Here is a 17,958-nt window from a genome sequence, read left to right as displayed (position 1 = left end):
TTTTTTTTCTGCATCTAGCTCTGAAAAAATATTTGGGCTTCTAGCAGTGTGTGGGACTTGGTCTATTAGTCCATCTATACTGACCTCCATCAGGTTGCAAATTGAATAAAAAAAATTTCTGCATCTAGCTCTGAAAAAATATTTGGGCTTCTAGCGGTGTGTGGGACTTGGTCTATTAGTCCATCTATACTGACCTCCATCAGGTTGCAAATTAAAAATAATTTTTTTCTGCATCTAGCTCTGAAAAAATATTTGGGCTTCTAGCAGTGTGTGGGACTTGGTCTATTAGTCCATCTATACTGACCTCCATCAGGTTGCAAATTAAAAATAATTTTTTTCTTCATTTAGCTCTGAAAAAATATTTGGGCTTCTAGCAGTGTGTGGGACTTGTTCTATTAGTCCTTCTATACTGACGTCCAGCAGGTTGCAAATTGAATATAATTTTTTTCTGCATCTAGCTCTGAAAAAATATTTGGGCTTCTAGCGGTGTGTGGGACTTGGTCTATTAGTCCATCTATACTGACCTCCATCAGGTTGCAAATTAAAAATAATTTTTTTCTGCATCTAACCCAGCCAATAGTTTTGGCCTAATACCACAGTTTGGCCACTCAGCTCTGCTCGGTTACCATCCATTGTTTTTTTGTGCAAACAACTCCAGAGTTGTGAATTAGTTAACCACCAAAATGAGTGGAAAAAGGCCTGCTGCTGGTGGAAAGGGGAATAGGCGTGTTGGGAAGGGGAAAAAAGGTTGTGTCCGTGGGGTAGGTGCAGAAGAAAGACCATCTTCCAGCCAAACTAAAATGTCTACTTCTTTTAGCGGACAATGTGATAAGATCCCTTTCTTACGGCCACGCCAATCGCTACAAATTCCAGATGAGGCACAAAAACAGCAGGTGCTTCAACGGATATCAAGTGCTCCTTTAAGTGGGCTCTCCTCCACATCAACTTCAACATCACAAATACTCCAGTCCTCAAAGGTGTCACCCAAATCGCACTTGCTTCCTCACAGCTCCCAAATCTCCAGCTGCCCGTCTGAGTATGAGGTAGAACAGATGGTTGAGTCTGCAGAGCTGTTTACTCATACTATAGCCTGGTAATCAGAGGTCGACTCCAGCGCTTCTGTGAATCCAGACGAGGAAATGATCTGCACTGATGCCCAGAATCTTTATGAGTCGGATCCAGGACCAGACGCAGAAGGTTCTGACCATAATGTAGACCCTCATTCCCAAACTGTAACTCCTGTTGGTGGAGACAATGAGGAAGACGATGATAAGACTCAAATACCTGATTGGAGCGACAACTTTAGTTTTTTGTCAGGGCAGGAACAGGTTGGCTCTGAGGACGACGGGTGTGATAACGCACAGGGTGATGATGATGAGGTCGGAGATCCCACTTACTGTCAACCCACAGTCAGCCAAGAGATGAGGTCAGCAGAGGAGGTGGAGGAAGATGCTAGTGACGACGAGGTCAGGTTGCGCCTTCCTGGACAGAGACGTAGTACTGGAAGCACGTCAACAACTGCATCCTCAAACACAACTCTGCCTCTCACCACAAGTCGTGGTGGCTCTTCAGGTCGCATGGGTGCTAAGCCTTGCATAGCCTGGGCATTTTTTCAGATTGATAAAGATGACCCAACTCGTGTTATCTGTAACATTTGTCAGCAAAAGCTAAATAGAGGCCAAAAAATACATAGTTTGAGTACTTCATGCATGAACCGGCACATGGACATGAAGCATAAGTTGCAGTGGGAAGCTCAGTGTGCTACAATGCGGCCTAGCCGGCGGGGCCAACCACCGTCTGCCATATCTTGTGCATCCGCGGCCTCTTCATCCTCTGTGACTGGGGGGACAGCAGTCACACCTGTTTTGGGGCGCAGACCTGCCACCTCTTTACCCGTAACAGCCAGCGTGATTGGCAGGTCATCATTTTCTTTGGAGGTGGTAACACCAGCTGGTGTTGAGCGCTGTCCGACATCGATAGCACCACCTTTGGATCAAGGCAACCTAACATGTCCGCCTGCATCTTCCTCACAGACCGGCAGTTTGCCGGGGACACCCTTATCAACCCCGTCTAAGCACAATAGCCAGCCCTCGGTCCCTCAGATGTGGACAAGTAAAAGACCATTTCCTCCTAGCCATGAGAAAGCTAAGAGGTTGAATTTCACCATCTGCAAGCTCTTGGCTACAGAAATGCTGCCTTTCCGCCTGGTGGACACAGAGGATTTTCGAGACCTTATGTCCGTCGCAGTGCCCCAGTACCAGATGCCCAGTCGGCACTACTTCTCAAAGAAAGGTGTGCCTGCGCTCCACCAGCATGTCGCACACAACATCACCGCTTCTTTGAGAAACTCTGTGTGTGACAGGGTGCATTTCACCACAGACACTTGGACGAGTAGGCATGGACAGGGGCGTTACATGTCGCTGACTGGGCACTGGGTAACTATGGTGACAGCAGGACAAGGGGCTGCTGTCCAAGTCTTGCCGTCCCCACGAGTTGTGCGTCAATCCTCTTTATGTCAAAGTTCCTCCACTGCTTCTGCCTCCTCAACCTCCTCTCGGTCTTCCACCTGCACCCAAAGCCTGTCTGGTCATGCCACAAGCTTTCTAACTGCGCAGAAGGGATCCTGCACACCTCCTTACTATGCTGGCAGTAGGGCTCAACGTCATCAGGCGGTTTTTACATTGAAATGTCTGGGAAATGTGAGTCACACAGCTGAGGAGTTGTGGTCAGCTCTGGAGAACCAATTTCATGAATGGTTGTCTCCACTGGACCTGAAACCAGGGAAGGCCGTGTGCGACAATGCTGCAAACCTGGGTGCGGCCCTTCGCCGGGGCAATGTCACACACGTGCCTTGTATGGCTCACGTGTTGAACCTGGTTGTCCAGCAATTTTTAGCCCACTATCCCAGACTAGATGGCCTTCTGCAGAGGGCACGGTCGCTGTGTGCTCACTTCCGCCGTTCGCATCCCGCAGCTCAGCGACTTACATCTCTACAGAAGTCGTTGGGCCTGCCACTTCACTGGCTAAAATGCGATGTGCCTACCCGGTGGAATTCAACTCTGCACATGTTGCAGCGACTGTGGCAGCACCGACAAGCCCTGGTGCAATACGTTCTGACGTATAGCCTGGGCCAACGAGATTCAGAGGTGGGGCAAATCACGCTGGAGGAGTGGTCTCAGATCAGGGACCTATGCACCCTTCTGCACAGTTTTGAAATGGCGACGAAGATGTTTAGTGCTGACGATGCCATTATCAGCATGACTATTCCGGTGATTTACATGCTGGAGCACATGTTAAACAGAATTCGGAGTCAGGTGGTGGCACAAGAGGAGGTGGAGGAAGTAGAGGAGGAGGAGTTGTATGCGGAAGGGCTAACATCTGCAAGGTCCAGAAGGTCGGCAGCACCAAGGCGGCAGGCATGTGAGGGTGGGGTAGATGGTTTTATCAGGGCGCATGGTAGCAGCCAAACTAGTGAGGAAGGTGCAGGAGCCCAGGAAGAAGTGGAGGACGAACTGATGGAAGACTCATCAGATGAGGGAGACCTTGATCACATTTCTGTTGTGCGAGGTTGGGGGGAGAGGACAGAGGAAGGAAGCATGATTGTTACCTCGCCACCAACACAACAGGGACTTGGTGCTCCTGGATGCGCAACACACGAGTGCCTTCTTGCTGCACTACCTGCAACATGACCCTCGAATTGTGAGAATTAGAAATAATCCTGACTACTGGGTTGCCACACTGTTAGATCCCCGGTACAAAAGTAAATTTGCAGAAATTATTCCTGCCATAGAAAGGGATGCACGCATGCAGGAGTATCAGCAGAGACTGTTGCAGAATCTTACATGTGCTTTTCCACAAAATACCAGTGGTGCACGTAGTGAATCTCACAGTTCCAACTTGCCAACCGTGGGACCGTCAAGTGTTCAGCACTCAAACCGTAACAGAACCACAGTATCTGCTGGTAACATCAATTTTGCGGAATCATTTCACCACTTTTTTAGCCCATCCTTTGCAAGGCCACAGGAGACAAGAAGTCTGACACATAGTCAACGCCTAGAGACGATGGTACAGGAGTATCTCCAAGTAAACATTGAAGCCACGACTGTGTCACTGGACCCTTGCTCTTTTTGGGCTTCCAATCTGGATAAATGGCCGGAGATAGCCACTTACGCCTTGGAGATCTTGTCATGCCCCGCAGCCAGCGTTCTGTCTGAACGTGTGTTCAGCGCTGCTGGTGGTGTGCTGACAGATAAGCGCATGCGGCTCTCCACTGATAATGTAGACAGACTCACGTTCATAAAGATGAACAAATCATGGATCCGAAACGACTTTTCTACCCCTGTGTCATCCTGGGGAGAGTAAAAGCTTGATGATTGGTTAAAATCACCCTACCAAACGTTTTAAGCTTTCAAATTACTAATCATGTTTATCTGTATCTTGACTGGAAAATAATTTGGGCTTTGTAGCAGTGTGCAGCACTGATCCTATTAGGCCATCTATAATAAGCTCCACCAGATTTAAAATTAAAAATAATTTTTAGCTGCATCTAGCCCGGAAAATAATTTTGGGGCTCCGAGATGCGCAAGACACATAAGTGCCTTCTTGCTGCACTACCTGCAGCATGACCCTCATATTGTCAGAATTCGAAGTAATCATGACTACTGGGTTGCCACACTCTTAGATCCCCCAAACTTTTCGATCAACCTTTTCATTTTAATAAAGACCAAAAAAATGGTCATTTTTGAAATTATAAGCATTAGCAGGTTGTTAGAAACTGAAATCAAACAGTTTTCAACTCAAAACTTTATTCTAGGTGATGTTACATTTTCACATAGGACCCCTTGTTCGAAAGGAGCTTCTGAACTCTCTCGTCCATTGAATTTGTCAGGTTTTGGATGGTTTCTGCTTCAATTGTTTTGCATGAGGACAGAATACCCTCCCAGAGCTGTTGCTTAGATGTGAACTGCCTCCCGCCATCATAGACACTCCTTTTAATGATGCTCCAAAGGTTCTGAATGGGGTAGAGGTCAGGGGAGCATGGGGGTCACACCATAAGTTTGTCCCCTTTTATGCCCATATCAGCCAGAGATGCAGATGTTTTATGTGCAGCATGAGATGGTGCATTATCATGCAGAAAAATGATCTTGCTGTGAAATACACGGTTCTTCTTCTTGAACCATGGCAGGAAGTGCTGTTTGAGAAAATCCACATACATTATGGAGTTCATCTTTAGCGCCTTCAGGGATCCTAAAGGGGCCGACAATCTCTCTCCCCATGATTCCAGCCCAAAACATTACTCCACCTCCTCGTTGTTGGCGTTGTAGCCGTGTTTGCGTGGGGTGTCCATCAACCAGCCATCCTCCACTCCATCCATCTGGACCATCGAGCGCTGCACGGCACTCATCCGTGAACAAAACAGTTTTGAAATCAGTCTTCATGTAATGTTTGGCCCACTGGAGCCGTTTCTGCTTGTGTGAAGTGGATAGAGGAGGTCGACAGGATGGCGTATGCACAGCTGCAAACCTCTGAAGGACCCTGCATCTTGTTGTTCGGGGGACGTTGGAGGCACAAGCAGCTTCAAAAACTTGTCTGCTGCTATGACAAGGCTTTTTTGCCGCTGCTCTTTCAACCTGACGTAATTGCCTGTAGGAAAGAGTCCTCAATTTGCCCTTATCAGCACGCACACGTGTGTACTGTGAATCAGCTACATACTTCTTGATTGCCAAGACACTTCATCCTGATCATCGCACAATGTTGATTGTAGTCATGCCTTTACCTAAACACTCCACAATTTGTTGCTTCTCAGCAGCCGACACATCCTTTTTCTTTCCCATTTTGGCAGAAAATGTAGGCTGCTTAATAATGTGAGAGAGCCTTCTTAAGTAGTCTTGCCTTTCATTGGACACACCTGCCAAACTAATTAGCACAGGTGTCTGCAATTGCTTACAGTGATATAAAGAGCCCTGACACACATCACCATCAATGAGTTTAACTGACAAACAAACAAATTCTTCCCTTATCACTCCTAAACACTTTTTGCATAATAATTTGGAACGCGGTGTACATGTGCTTTTCCACAAAACACCAGCGGTTCACGTAGTGAATCTTACAGTTCTAACTTGCCAACCGTGGTCTGTATGGAATTGTTCAATAAAGGGCCCAAAATTAAGATAACATAGATGGGAGAGGTCTCTATGAATAGGAATTCCTAAGTATTTGATACCCTGTGAGGGCCAGGCAAAGGGAAAGTTGGACAGGATGGAATCCTATATGGATTTGGGGAGGGAGACATCGAGGGCCTCAGACTTCGCTGCATTGATTTTAAAATTTTACCATGTAACAAAGTGATCTATTTCAGCCATAACAGCATGGATGGATATATGTGATTGAGTGATATATACTAGGACATCATCAGCAAATAGAGAGCACTTGTACTCGGTGCCTCCCACCTCAATCCACCTAATATTGGGGTTATGGCGAATTGATGAGAGCAGGTGCTCCGTCACTAGGATGTATAAGAGAGGGGACAGAGGACATCCCTGCCTTGTCCCATTGGTGATTGTGAAAGGTGATGAAAATGTTCTGACACGCCCCCTGGGCCTTGGGACACCCGGAGCCGGACCCTTTTTGGTGGATGCTGGTGGTTGTAGTCTTCGTGGCGGCGACCCGGTTCCGTGGCTCAGGGCGGTCAAACCAGTGGCGGAACTATTTATGTGGTTTTGATGTTTAAATGTCCGACTACGCCACCCGTGGATTGCGGTCAGAGTGAACCGCCGCTACAGGGCAGACCGCTGAGGCTGGTGTTGTGGGTGCAGCAGAGCGTAGCATAACTCCCCACGGGAGGAGTATAGCCTCAGGGCAGTGTATGCGGAGGATGGGGGTGATGGTGCAGGGCAGCAGCAGTAACGACACGGAGTCAGTGATGCAGTCCAGGGCCTTTACTCACAGTTCTTATTATCCAGACCACGTCTGCAGGTAACGGCTGCCCACGTCGTACTGTGCTCACCAGGTGAGGGGCTCAGACAACTCCCAGATAACTTTGGAGCACTTCACAGGACCCCCTTTGTGTGTCCTTTGTCTGGCCTTTCTTACCAACACTTCTGTCCGGCTGCCTCGGGCCTCCTCTTGGTAAACTTGGCGCCAGTTTCCCTGACCCTATGTGGTGCCTTCCTAGCGGGTGTAGCGAGGGGCTGCGCCACATAAAATGTCAGAGCCTCCGGTTTCTAGCTGAGGGTCGTTTCCTGCCTCCACTAGTTCGGGGACCGGTCTCCCCCTTTGGCCTGACCCCTCCACGCAGGTGGATTCGGGCGTGCGGTGGCGACTCGCCCGTCCGCACCCCTGGGATCCCTTCATTCCTCGTTCCTGGAGCCTTCTCCGCTCCTCTTCCTTCCTTCTCCCTCTTCCAGGCCTGGGCCTCTGTTACTAGGCCCGCCTCCGGAGCAGAGCTCATGCAGAGCCCCTGCTCCCTGCCACTTCTGCTCAGACTTCTCTGCACTGAACTAAGATGGTGCCCACCTTTTATACTCCCTTCTCAATGCACCCAGGAACTGCTTCCTCCCTGCTCCTGCACTACAGGGTTCCCCTTCCTCAGTGTTCCCTCCCCCCACTCCAGCCAGGGACAGGGACTGTCGTGCCCATCTCAGGGGCATATTGGTCGCCCTGCCCCACGGCAATGTGGTGTAATGCATGCAGGTGTCGGGTCCTGATCCACACTCCATCCTTACCTGAGAGTGAGATATCACACCTCTGGGTGAGGTGCAATACGTCTGTAGCAACCGAGCCCTCAGGGTGCTACAGTTCCATTTATCTTCAGCCTAGGTGACGTATTGCGATACAGGGCCGTGATTTTGGCTATAAAAGGGTCCCCTAGACCCCTACCCCAAGCTTTTTAAGAGAATCATATATGGCGTGCCAGGAGACTCTATGGAATGCTTTCTCAGCATCCAACGAGAGTATCTAATTACAAATTTTTAACTGCATCTAGCCCAGGAAATACTTTGTGCCTAGTAGCAGTGTCTGCTAGTCAGCGGATTATCCCGGCTGTTAAGCAAGCTACACCACCTGTAGTTTAGACACTTAATTTTTTCAAAGGAAATGCTTCGGGACCATGGGATACTCAGTGAAGAGCATCAGGAGGCACCCCAAGGCATAGGGGCTGGGACTGGCAGTAGGATGCCTTGCGGTGGACAGCCGAGCTCGATCCTTATAAAAGCTTTTTAACTGCAGCAGCTTTAGTGGACGCTAATGGAGCTGGAATTACGCGGCTGCTGGCATGAGACTTGCCCTCCAATAGATCCTTGTAAATGGATTTAAAGTGTATTCATTCAAATTAGAGAGACAATTTAAATTAAAAAGCTTAGAGCTGCCTCCACCACAGGGGGGCTCGCTCGACCCACCAGCGGACAGGCACCAGTATTGGGAGAGGGGGGCTGGCCATCAGGGTTCACCGCGGCTCTGGCACAAACCCGGCGACACGGAGGTGGCACGGGCAGGAGCGGACTGGCCGTGTTGGCTTCTCACTTTTTGGATTTTAGAAGGGCATGACATGCCTATATCTGTGTCTCCCCCTCCTTTTACTCCTCCACCTCTTTTATTTTCGCATGACTATATGTACTTGTCACTTTTCCATGTGTTAGTTGTGTCTTCTGAGCAGTTTGTCAGCTTTTGGACACCTTTGAAGGTGTTTTCTATGTGTTTCCATGTGTTTTTGTTTGCCTGCCATTGGTTTTAACGGTGTTCGAAGGTGTTTGACGAACAGTTCGACGAACAGTTCGGCGAACACACGGGTGTTCGACGAACCGAACCGAACTCGAACACTACGGGGGTGGCTCAACACTAATCGTCAGCACTAAACATCTTCGTCGCCGTTTCAAAACTGTGCAGAAGGGTGCATAGGTCCCTGATCTGAGACCACTCCTCCAGCGTGATTTGCCCCACCTCTGAATCTCGTTGGCCCAGGCTATACGTCAGAACGTATTGCACCAGGGCTTGTCGGTGCTGCCACAGTCGCTGCAACATGTGCAGAGTTGAATTCCACCGGGTAGGCACATCGCATTTTAGCCGGTGAAGTGGCAGGCCCAACGACTTCTGTAGAGATGTAAGTCGCTGAGCTGCGGGATGCGAACGGCGGAAGTGAGCACACAGCGACCGTGCCCTCTGCAGAAGGCCATCTAGTCTGGGATAGTGGGCTAAAAATTGCTGGACAACCAGGTTCAACACGTGAGCCATACAAGGCACGTGTGTGACATTGCCCCGGCGAAGGGCCGCACCCAGGTTTGCAGCATTGTCGCACACGGCCTTCCCTGGTTTCAGGTCCAGTGGAGACAACCATTCATGAAATTGGTTCTCCAGAGCTGACCACAACTCCTCAGCTGTGTGACTCACATTTCCCAGACATTTCAATGTAAAAACCGCCTGATGACGTTGAGCCCTACTGCCAGCATAGTAAGGAGGTGTGCAGGATCCCTTCTGCGCAGTTAGAAAGCTTGTGGCATGACCAGACAGGCTTTGGGTGCAGGTGGAAGACCGAGAGGAGGTTGAGGAGGCAGAAGCAGTGGAGGAACTTTGACATAAAGAGGATTGACGCACAACTCGTGGGGACGGCAAGACTTGGACAGCAGCCCCTTGTCCTGCTGTCACCATAGTTACCCAGTGCCCAGTCAGCGACATGTAACGCCCCTGTCCATGCCTACTCGTCCAAGTGTCTGTGGTGAAATGCACCCTGTCACACACAGAGTTTCTCAAAGAAGCGGTGATGTTGTGTGCGACATGCTGGTGGAGCGCAGGCACACCTTTCTTTGAGAAGTAGTGCCGACTGGGCATCTGGTACTGGGGCACTGCGACGGACATAAGGTCTCGAAAATCCTCTGTGTCCACCAGGCGGAAAGGCAGCATTTCTGTAGCCAAGAGCTTGCAGATGGTGAAATTCAACCTCTTAGCTTTCTCATGGCTAGGAGGAAATGGTCTTTTACTTGTCCACATCTGAGGGACCGAGGGCTGGCTATTGTGCTTAGACGGGGTTGATAAGGGTGTCCCCGGCAAACTGCCGGTCTGTGAGGAAGATGCAGGCGGACATGTTAGGTTGCCTTGATCCAAAGGTGGTGCTATCGATGTCGGACAGCGCTCAACACCAGCTGGTGTTACCACCTCCAAAGAAAATGATGACCTGCCAATCACGCTGGCTGTTGCGGGTAAAGAGGTGGCAGGTCTGCGCCCCAAAACAGGTGTGACTGCTGTCCCCCCAGTCACAGAGGATGAAGAGGCCGCGGATGCACAAGATATGGCAGACGGTGATTGGCCCGGCCGGCTAGGCCGCATTGTAGCACACTGAGCTTCCCACTGCAACTTATGCTTCATGTCCATGTGCCGGTTCATGCATGAAGTACTCAAACTATGTATTTTTTGGCCTCTACTTAGCTTTTGCTGACAAATGTTACAGATAACACGAGTTGGGTCATCTTTATCGATCTGAAAAAATGCCCAGGCTATGCAAGGCTTAGCACCCATGCGACCTGAAGAGCCACCACGACTTGTGGTGAGAGGCAGAGTTGTGTTTGAGGATGCAGTTGTTGACGTGCTTCCAGTACTACGTCTCTGTCCAGGAAGGCGCAACCTGACCTCGTCGTCACTAGCATCTTCCTCCACCTCCTCTGCTGACCTCATCTCTTGGCTGACTGTGGGTTGACAGTAAGTGGGATCTCCGACCTCATCATCATCACCCTGTGCGTTATCACACCCGTCGTCCTCAGAGCCAACCTGTTCCTGCCCTGACAAAAAACTAAAGTTGTCGCTCCAATCAGGTATTTGAGTCTTATCATCGTCTTCCTCATTGTCTCCACCAACAGGAGTTACAGTTTGGGAATGAGGGTCTACATTATGGTCAGAACCTTCTGCGTCTGGTCCTGGATCCGACTCATAAAGATTCTGGGCATCAGTGCAGATCATTTCCTCGTCTGGATTCACAGAAGCGCTGGAGTCGACCTCTGATTCCCAGGCTATAGTATGAGTAAACAGCTCTGCAGACTCAACCATCTGTTCTACCTCATACTCAGACGGGCAGCTGGAGATTTGGGAGCTGTGAGGAAGCAAGTGCGATTTGGGTGACACCTTTGAGGACTGGAGTATTTGTGATGTTGAAGTTGATGTGGAGGAGAGCCCACTTAAAGGAGCACTTGATATCCGTTGAAGCACCTGCTGTTTTTGTGCCTCATCTGGAATTTGTAGCGATTGGCGTGGCCGTAAGAAAGGGATCTTATCACATTGTCCGCTAAAAGAAGTAGACATTTTAGTTTGGCTGGAAGATGGTCTTTCTTCTGCAGATGTTACTGTTGCTTTAACACCTACCCCACGGACACAACCTTTTTTCCCCTTCCCAACACGCCTATTCCCCTTTCCACCAGCAGCAGGCCTTTTTCCACTCATTTTGGTGGTTAACTAATTCACAACTCTGGAGTTGTTTGCACAAAAAAACAATGGATGGTAACCGAGCAGAGCTGAGTGGCCAAACTGTGGTATTAGGCCAAAACTATTGGCTGGGTTAGATGCAGAAAAAAATTATTTTTAATTTGCAACCTGATGGAGGTCAGTATAGATGGACTAATAGACCAAGTCCCACACACCGCTAGAAGCCCAAATATTTTTTGAGAGCTAGATGCAGAAAAAAATTATTTTTAATTTGCAACCTGATGGAGGTCAGTATAGATGGACTAATAGACCAAGTCCCACACACCGCTAGAAGCCCAAATATTTTTTCAGAGCTAGATGCAGAAAAAAATTATTTTTAATTTGCAACCTGATGGAGGTCAGTATAGATGGACTAATAGACCAAGTCCCACACACCGCTAGAAGCCCTAATATTTTTTCAGAGCTAGATGCAGAAAAAAATTATTTTTAATTTGCAACCTGATGGAGGTCAGTATAGATGGACTAATAGACCAAGTCCCACACACTGCTAGAAGCCCAAATATTTTTTCAGAGCTAGATGCAGAAAAAAATTATTTTTAATTTGCAACCTGATGGAGGTCAGTATAGATGGACTAATAGACCAAGTCCCACACACCGCTAGAAGCCCAAATATTTTTTCAGAGCTAGATGCAGAAAAAAATTATTTTTAATTTGCAACCTGATGGAGGTCAGTATAGATGGACTAATAGACCAAGTCCCACACACTGCTAGAAGCCCAAATATTTTTTCAGAGCTAGATGCAGAAAAAAATTATTTTTAATTTGCAACCTGATGGAGGTCAGTATAGATGGACTAATAGACCAAGTCCCACACACCGCTAGAAGCCCAACTATTTTTTCAGAGCTAGATGCAGAAAAAAATTATATTCAATTTGCAACCTGCTGGAGGTCAGTATAGAAGGACTAATAGAACAAGTCCCACACACTGCTAGAAGCCCAAATATTTTTTCAGAGCTAGATGCAGAAAAAAATTATTTTTAATTTGCAACCTGATGGAGGTCAGTATAGATGGACTAATAGACCAAGTCCCACACACTGCTAGAAGCCCAAATATTTTTTCAGAGCTAGATGCAGAAAAAAATTATTTTTAATTTGCAACCTGATGGAGGTCAGTATAGATGGACTAATAGACCAAGTCCCACACACCGCTAGAAGCCCAACTATTTTTTCAGAGCTAGATGCAGAAAAAAATTATATTCAATTTGCAACCTGCTGGAGGTCAGTATAGAAGGACTAATAGAACAAGTCCCACACACTGCTAGAAGCCCAAATATTTTTTCAGAGCTAAATGAAGAAAAAAATTATTTTTAATTTGCAACCTGATGGAGGTCAGTATAGATGGACTAATAGACCAAGTCCCACACACTGCTAGAAGCCCAAATATTTTTTCAGAGCTAGATGCAGAAAAAAATTATTTTTAATTTGCAACCTGATGGAGGTCAGTATAGATGGACTAATAGACCAAGTCCCACACACTGCTAGAAGCCCAAATATTTTTTCAGAGCTAGATGCAGAAAAAAATTATATTCAGTTTGCAACCTGATGGAGGTCAGTATAGATGGACTAATAGAATGATGCTATGCCCAAAAGATTTTACTTCACTAGGTGCAGTAAAAAAATTGGTATTCTATACACAGGTGTTATATCTTGCAACACAGATAGGCTACTCCACTGACTAGCACACTCTGCAATAGGCCAAAAAGGATTAGCTTTGCTAGATTCAGCCAAATGCTGTGAAAAAAACTTGCACAGCACTGGCACAGACCTGCCTGGCAAAAACTGATAGGAACTCATGTAACCTAGTCCTGAAAAGGACTCCAATTACAATTAGTCTTTACTCCCACAACCTATCTATTTAAGAGCACAGACCTCCCTGATAAAAGTCGTAGGAAATGCTGTAACCTAGTCCTTAAAAGGACTGCAATCACAACTATTCCCTACTCCCAAGCTATCTGTATATTTGTGCGAAAATTGGCTTGAAATTAACAAGGTATAGCGCACACAGCAACAGCGGTGCCGTCTAACACGCAGCTGCAGCAGTGAGAAAATGGTGGCGACGGGGAAAATGGCTTGGTCTTATAGGGCAAGGACATGTGACATACACTGCCAATCACACATGCCCTTGCTTGTGTGAAAAAAAGCACTTCGCTCCGTGTGTGCGCTGCTGATAGGCTGACAGATTGCACCTCCCCACTGCAAATGCGGGAAAGAGAAAAAAAAATGGAGATCTTCATTGTTCCTGCAGAGATCCATCCCCTGCCCCTCCCCCCGCCCCGCTGTACACTCAAACTGCGTATTAACATTAATTTTCATCATTACTGAGAAAAAATCCAGTTATGATTTTGGTGCACGAACAGTTATCGAACATAACCTCGAACAGCCGAATTTTTCTCAAATTGTTCGTGTTCGCCGAATGGCTCGAACACCGCCCAAAACAGCTCGAATTTGAGATTGGCGAACAGTTCGAGTAGAACAACGCTCATCTCTACTCAGGATATATAACCATGCACACCCAATGTTGGAAAAGTGAAAAAAATCTTTATTACATGATTACATTTAGACAACAAAAGAAAAATTTTTTAAAAGCATTTAAAACAGACAAAAACATGTGCAATCTTCATATGGGGGAATTCATGATAATATGCATAAAAATAGCAATAAACCCCACTATGTTATGTGCCACAGGTATATTTTACATCACTTATATAACATTCGATTAATGTAGACCTACTAAGCAACCCTGGCTATAAATAGCACGGCACAACCAGTCAAAATATGTGTTTATGACAAACCAAACCCCCCTAAATAATATAAGTGAATCAAGGAATGAGTAGGAGAGATGGTCTATTGGCAATGGGGGCCCATATTTTAGAGGTATTGGCCAGATTGTGTCACCAAAGTCATATATGACGTGGCACAGTTGATCCAAATATAAATAACAGGCCAGGCATTCCTGAGTGGTCAAGTCAAGAAAATAAGTAAATAAAAAATATATGGAAGAATAATTACCTGCTGGCACCAGAGACCCTACGCGTTACGCTGCTCAGACGCAGCTTCGTCAGGGGTATGTTGTCTAAGAGCACATGTGTGTGTTATATAGTTGATCCCAAATGGTGTGACTAGTTTCAGGTGAGTGTTTGTCTCCCTATGGTGTGTAGACAGGCCTGTTCTCATCAGAATGTGTTCCACCCAGTCCACGTGGAACGCAAACGGAAATGGGTTAAACGTCATATCCGGTCCAAAGCAGAGGGCGCCAAATATAGCCCTGAAGCTATTATTGTCAAAGGTGCGTCCCACCCGTACCATACGGTGGAACGGGGGTGGAAGTAAAGTAAACGTCATATCCAGTCAGAAGGGTAAACACGCAGAGCAATGAACTATGCACGTAGTCATAATAAAGAAGAGGCTTTATTATGCAAAAACCCCAGGAGCAGCGCGTCCGCTGCAGAGAATAATAGTGATCACACAAGAAAGTGCTAGCATTAATCAAAAAAAAAAAAAAGAGAAAGAAAGAATTGCAGTTCAAACCAGGAATACTAAGAAGTCAGTATATGATCTGAGGACAATCACCAAACATGCATAGATACAAAGATAGATACAAAGATGCATCACATAACAGAATACAGACCTGGACATATAAGACTCACTGACCAGACAGACATAAAACAAAAAAAAAAAAAATCCCATTTAAAATAAAGCTCTCTCCTTTCCCTCTTTTTCCTTCCCATGACCCTCGCGTTGTCTAAATTTTAGGTGACAGCCATTATTGGTTGGTGATGCTTCTATACCCACGCTACAAGGAGAACTTTCTGTCTCTTATTCCCTTGCAGAACAGGCTTAATAAAATGGTGCAGTACAAGAAGGCCCTTGTTGCGGAATAATTGAAAATATTCCCATCTGAAAACGCTAGCGGCAGAGGTCACAGTTCGTTGGACAACCAAGGACTACAGGCGAGAGAGACACAACTCCAATCCAGCAGAGTCAGAGGAACACTGTCAAAGTTCTGGGAGAGTTTTCTCAGCCCCTCCCATTGCACAGGCCCTGAGGAGAGGGGTACTCTCACAAGGTGTGCATAGTTTGGGAAGATGCTGAGGGAGTACCTTGCAGACCGTACCAACATCCTCCGTGATTCCTCTGTGCCTTATAATTACTGGGTATCCAAGCTGGACACGTGGAATGAACTGGCTCTCTACGCCTTGGAGGTCCTGGCCTGCCCTGCCATTAACGTTTTGTCAGAGTGGGTTTTTAGTGCCGCCGGTGGAATTATAACCGATAGGCTCATCCGCCTGTCAACTGAAAATGCTGACAGGCTGACTCTTATAAAAATGAACAAGGGCTGGATTGGACCAGACTTTTCAACACCACCGAATGATAGCAGCGTAACAAACTCAAATACAGTATCTTTTTTTGGGAGGTCTAACTCTATTCCCATGCACCTCTGTCTTCACACCCAGACATGGGTATACGCTTCCTGATTTTGTCTATTTGCTCTTGTCCTCCTCCTTCTCCGCATCCTTATCCTCCACCACCATATGTACCATATCAACATATCTACATCTCTTGCAAGGGACATTGGAGTTCCTCCAAATTTTTGGCAGCTGTTGCTTCACTGCATAGTCAAACAGTATGGGAGACACACTTCCTAATAATGGATGCATATTTTGCAGGTGGCCCTTTGACCTCTAAGTCTCTAGCAAGGAGCATTGGAGCTCCTCCAAATTTTTGGCAGCCGTTTCAGTCACTGCATACGCAATAACAGTATACGAGACCCACTCTTTAATAATGGGAACAACAAAGCATAGCCGACTACTGGTCCTTTAAGAAAAGTAAAGGCCGCCTGATGGCCCTATAAAAATAGTCTTTATAACTTTCAGACTCCCTCCATCATAAATGAAACAGGATGTGTCTGATGATGTGTCACACACCACATGGCCAGATACGGTTGTAAAATGTTAAAATGACATTTCCCAGTGAATGCATTTGTCTTGGTTGAAAGCAATGCAAAAGTGCAAAAACGCATCAAAAACGCTATGTGTGAAAATAGCCCAAGGTGTGGAGGAGCATTTTTGTTTTGGGTTATTTATTTAGCCTTATATGTGACGCGCCCCCTGGGCCAGTGTTGTTTGGGGGATACCCGGAGCCGGATCAGATGGGGGTTGTAGTCTCCGAGTGGCGGTGACCCGGTCCGTGCCCAGGGTGTCAAGCTCAGTGTGTGGCAGTCCTTACAGATGTTATTAGTGTTCTTTGTGTCGACTACGCCACCCGTTGATTTGCGGTCAAAAGGCCGCCGCTGCAGCAGGGTCCGCTGAGGCTGGTGGTGCTTGTGCAGCTCTGGTAGTATAACCCCCAACGGGAGGGGTATAGCCTCAGGGGGTCAGGTGTAGAGGATGGTGGTAGTGGTGGTGCAGTGTGGATGTTAAGAAGACTCCGAGCCGGGCTGTGCAGTTCAGGGTTTTTACTTACTGCTGTTCTTGTGGTCACTCTGGCCTTAAGTGACCGCCCGAGCCGTGCTGCGTCCACCAGGTCTTGGACTCGGCCAACCCCCAGGTGATTCTGGAGCGTGGTCCTGAGCTCTCTTTCTGACTTGTCCTTCTCTCTGGCCTTCCCCACCAGGGATCCACCTAAGTCCGGCTCCCTCGGGCCTCTTGTTGGTAAACCCTTGTCTCTGGGTTCCCTGACCCTATTCTTGGTTTGCCTTCCGGGTGGATTTAGTGGGTGGTCGTGGCAGATCCTGCCCACGACCTCCGGTCTCTGGCTAAGGTGTGCTGTAGCCTCCACCAGCTTGGGATCCGGTACCCTGTTGCCAACTCTTCACCCTCTGATCTAATTTTGGGTTCTTGGAGTTCCCTCTTCTCCCCCTTCTGGGTCCTTCTTTCTCCTCTCTCTCTGCTTCTCAGGCTATCTCAGACTGACCAAACCTCTACAAAAGACTGACGTCTCACAGACTGACCCTGCTCTAAGATGGTTCCCACCTTATATACTCCCTCTATGTGTGAGCTCAGGTGACCAGCACCCAATGAGCTCCTAGCTTTACCCAGGCTGCTCCCCCTATCTGCCCCTACACTACTGGGATGTTCCACCCCCCTCCCACTCCAGCCAGGAACAGACACTGTCGTACCTGCACATTTTTCTAGTGGGAGTACCATCGGTCTGTCCCTCGGAAATGGGATGTGTGTAGTGCATGCAGCTAACTGAGCTCAGTTCCACACTCCATCCTCACCCGGGAGTGGAATATCACACCTCTGGGTTGAGGTGCAATACCCCTGTAGCAGCCGAATCCTCAGGGTGCTACATATGCAAGTCATTATCCTGGAAAGGATGTTCCTTAACATATTTCCCAGGAAAATCCAATTTGGTTTTGTTTTTGTATGTTTTATTGTGAGTCCGTAAAAGTGCGTAATACTCTGACAACGTTGTTGACAGCATTGACCTGGGAGTCAGAAATGCTTCCAGGGGTCTTCCTCATGCTGTTTCCATGTCATTTGAGAACTGTTCC

This window comes from Phyllobates terribilis, unplaced genomic scaffold (assembly GCF_046119375.1).
Source record: "Phyllobates terribilis strain yellow unplaced genomic scaffold, ASM4611937v1 Scaffold_2__4_contigs__length_985480577, whole genome shotgun sequence".
Lineage (NCBI taxonomy): Eukaryota > Metazoa > Chordata > Amphibia > Anura > Dendrobatidae > Phyllobates > Phyllobates terribilis.
This window is presented reverse-complemented; position numbering follows the sequence as displayed.